Source organism: Dipodomys merriami, unplaced genomic scaffold (genome assembly GCF_024711535.1).
Source record: "Dipodomys merriami isolate MVZ:Mamm:240054 unplaced genomic scaffold, mDipMer1.0.p SCAF_101, whole genome shotgun sequence".
Taxonomy (NCBI): Eukaryota; Metazoa; Chordata; class Mammalia; order Rodentia; family Heteromyidae; genus Dipodomys; species Dipodomys merriami.
In genome coordinates, this window is record NW_027202283.1 from 3,138,693 (window position 1) to 3,142,826 (window position 4,134).

Below are 4,134 nucleotides of genomic sequence, written 5' to 3' on the forward strand. Positions count from 1 at the left end.
ATTCATCTACTGAGGGGCATCTGGGTTGGTTCCATAACTTAGCTATAGTAAATAGTGCTCCAATAAACATAGTCGTGCTGGTGGTCTTGTTTGTATACTTTTGGGTAAATGCCCAAAAGTGTGATTGCTGGGTCATATGGGAGCGCTATGTGGAGTCTTTGGACGAACCTCCATACTACTTTCCAAAGTGGTTGAACAACTTTACATGACCACCAACAATGCAGTAAGGTTCCCTTCTTTCCACATCCCCTCCAGCATCTGTTGTTTTTAGAGTTCTTGATTTCAGCCATTCTAACTGGAGTGAGGTGGTATCTCAATGTTGTTTTGATTTGCATTTCTTTTATGGCTAGAGAGGTTGAGCATTTCTTCATGTGTTGATTGGCCATCCTTCTTTCCTCTTCAGAGAAGTTTCTCTTTAAGTCTTTAGCCCACTTAGTTATTGGGCAGTTGTTTCTTTGAGGATTTGTTGTCGGGGGATTTAATTTTTTGAGTTCTAAGTATATATTAGATATGAGACCCTTGTCCATTGTATGGCTAGTGAAGATCTCCCAATCCGTAGGCTTTCTATTGATCTTGCTAGCTATGTCCTTTGCCATGCAGAAGCTCTCTAACTTCATGCAATCTCATTTGTCCAACCTTTCTTTGATTTGTTGTGTTTCTGGGTCTCTATTAAAAAATTTTCAGCCTGTGCCAAGGAGACCTAGCGTTTCTCCTATTCCATCCTGTAATGTTTTCAGAGTGTCTGCTTTGACTCGAGGTCTTTTATCCATTTGGAGTTGATTCTGGTGCAAGGTGATATGGCCCCCACAAACAGGCAGGAATTGCAATCCTAATATCAGATAAAATAGACTTCAAATTAAAATTCGTGAGAAGAGACAAAGAATGTCACTACATACTAATTGAGGGATCTCTCCTTCAGGAGGATATTACAATTCTAAATATCTATTCACCAAACAACGGAGCACCCAAATTTATCCAAGAAACACTACTTTCCTTCAAATCCTACATAGATCCAAAGACATTAATTGTTGGGGATTTTAACACACCACTTTCCCAACTAGATAGATCAACTCAGCAAAAACTCAACAAAGAAACCGCAGATCTAAACAACTGCAAAGATCAACTAGATTTAACAGACATCTGCCGAAAATTTCACCCAGCAGCATAAGAATATGTCGCGACCACCTCGACCAGCAAGGAAGACGCGACCCGGGATTCTTCTCAATGCGGTTTATTCAGGACCTTTTACAACATCTTCTCTCCTGCTTCTTCTGCCCGCTTCTTCCTGCTTCTCTGTCCCCCCGCCCCCCCCACCCCCCCCCCCCACCCCCCGCGCTCTGGTTATAAGTCTCCTGGATGGCCAATCCTGAAGCACCACGTGGCATATACCGATAGGGTCGCAAACACGGAAGCAAACTAGGAACCAAGTCATAGCCATATAAGGAGTTTTTTTTACAGAGAGCACTTGTCACCGGGAAGACAGAAGGCGGGAGCCAGCGCCATCTTACCAAGGAGCTACAATGTTGCTTTTGTGGCCACTCCTTACTGCCTGGCCGTCTTTGGTCGTGGGTCCCGCAGCTCTCCACAAGAATACACGTTTTTCTCAACAGCACATGGAACATTTTCTAAAATAGACCACATTTTAGGCCACAAAGCAAACTTGTCCAAATTCAGAAACCTTGCATTCTCTCTGACCACAAGGGAATAAAATTAGAACTCAACACCAGATTTTCTATTTTTTAAGTTAAAGAATCCTTAAAAAGCCGTTAAAAACAATGTGAAGATTCCTTAAAATTTTTGGTAATGTCCAAACCTCATAACCTTTTGAATTTTAAACTTAAACTCACCCATTGTTACAGCATGCTGACAACTCTTATCTTGAACATGTTCATAAACACATACAAAACACTCACACAGATCTTAAAGCACACAAAAAATCAAAATCAGTTGTACGTACATTTTCTAAAGTTTTTTAAAAAATGTTAAGACAATATTTCTTTTAAACGAAGTACCTTTGTTGAGCTTCATTTTTCCAGGGCTTGCTTGTTTAGCAAGGTATTTCACTAATCAGTCTTTTGAATCCCTTCTGTTGGAGGAGGGCTGGGTGAGGGGGTCACCTGAAACTGAACGGGCCTGATTTTTACCCAATTTTGACAAAAGCACTTTACAAATTGTTAAGCTGTCTGGAGCAGCTGAAAGTCCAGACCAGGCTCACTGCTATCTACACCCTAACCTCTCCAGCAGCCTCCACCAGGAGAAGGTGCACCTGAGGCTTGTCCATGCCACTCCTCTTGGCTGCTTGGTAACAAAAGAAGGGGGGAGGGAGACTTAGCAGGTCTGTGACCAAGCCCAGCCGGAGGCTGAGACTTTAATTCCCCCAGAGATGTTCAAATAAATATCAAAAACACTGATAAACACAAAAACCAAGGATTCACATTTAAAACTGGTACCAATTCTAAAACGGAACTAGACAAAACAACAACCAAAGGCTGAGTTGGGGACTAATGGGCCCCCAGAAATCTGTGCTATTCTCAAGCTGAATCCAGAGTTTGCTGAGTGAGCCTGCCACTGTCACCCAGAACTTCCCTACCTCAGAAAACATAGAACAGAAAACACACCAAAGTAAACAAGACAGACAAGTGGCCACAAAGACGAAATCAGGTCTCAGTGAATGGGGCAACATCTCAACATCACTCACTTACCAGGGGACTCGGACCCCCTCTACTCACCTCGGGAAGATTTTTCTTTTTGATTCCTGCAAACATTGACCCAGGAGTCTTCCAAGGCAGAGGAGAATTCCCAGTCATCTTGGGGCAAGGGAAAGAAGTTCCTAGTGGCTGTCCCCTCAGACTGACAGGTTCTCCCCCGTACTCAGACCCCCTGGGCTAAGGCCCGAGGCTAAGATCTTGCTGGTGCCACTTGCAGGTGGTCAGTGGCAGTTTCATAAAAAAAGAAGGAGCTAGAGAGAAACAGATATTAAGGGGGTGTTAGCCAGTCTCCTCTGAGCCCTTGCATCAGGATGAATCTGGGAGGAGAAACATTCCAAGAATTCCAAAAGACACACAGACAAAACAGTGAACCCTGAGACAAGACATGTTCACAGCATGTGCATTGTAGACTGTCAGTCAGAAAGTGCTGGACTACAAATGGGCCCAAATGTCCACACTAGTGGATAGCCTACCCTGTAAACTATCAGTCAAAAAGTGCCAGACTCAAGCTTCTGCACTAGTGGATAGTTTACCCCCCAGGAAATCTGAGGGACAACTCCCACCGGCCCCGTTGGCTGTCTTATAGCACGTCCACCAAGACCTCTTGCCAACCCCAATACAGAACCTGCAGGGAACTCAAATACCAGATGATTTCAGAATGGCAATGCCTCTACTTACTTGCCGGGCTTCTCATGACTCCTTGGTTAATGCGTCTGGGTGGGCTTTGGGGGGATTCCCGGCCAATGCACCAAATGTAAAACTGAATTTGGAAATCCTTACCCAAAAGACCACCAGAGACCATCAACAATGTAAAAGCAAAGGAGTCTTTATTGCAAGCTGGAACTTGGTCCCCCCACAGCCCATGACGCTGAGAGGCCCCGAGACCAGGGTTATAGTACTTTTTATACAATTTTTAGGGAAGGCAGGGACTTTGTATACATCATAGCATCTTACAACAAATTATAACACATCGTGGGGAAACTCTTAATACAATTCTATAGTATGATTGGCGCACTACAAAGCAGAAACAGGTTGTTGGTTAGATCAGAGGGTTGAAGTACTTTAAACTGGTTGGCTTGCACCACAGGGAGTCTCAAGGACACACTTGCTAAACTGCAGGGTTCCTTTTTTAAACAAACACCACCTGTGGCCTAACTGCGGGGGTCACCATGCCCTCCAGCATCTGCCGGCCTGCGGTTTCCCCAAGGATAGTTTATGTTCCTAGTTGCCAAGGAATTGCTTCTTCTGTTCATTCCCAGGCCGGGCTCATGGTCAGCTGCATAACTCATACTTCAGAAGATGACATCTAGCTCAAGATGGAGTCACTCAGGCCTCAAGCTCCTCAACAGCCTCTTCAAAAAATTGTGCTGGTAGAACTGGCTGTACAAAGAAAACTGTAGTTATATCCTTATATATCCCCCTGCAC

At 44.2% G+C, this 4,134-nt stretch overlaps 1 long non-coding RNA gene across 1 annotated transcript; it reads right to left on the reverse strand.

Moving 5' to 3' along the window:
• Nucleotides 1-213: 213 nt before the first annotated feature.
• Nucleotides 214-2,255, reverse strand: LOC138807334 (uncharacterized). Its single transcript, XR_011366123.1, has 3 exons — nucleotides 2,013-2,255; nucleotides 1,509-1,625; nucleotides 214-829 (listed from the first exon to the last, which is right to left on the reverse strand). It is a non-coding gene; the product is annotated as an uncharacterized lncRNA (long non-coding RNA).
• Nucleotides 2,256-4,134: the final 1,879 nt, after the last annotated feature.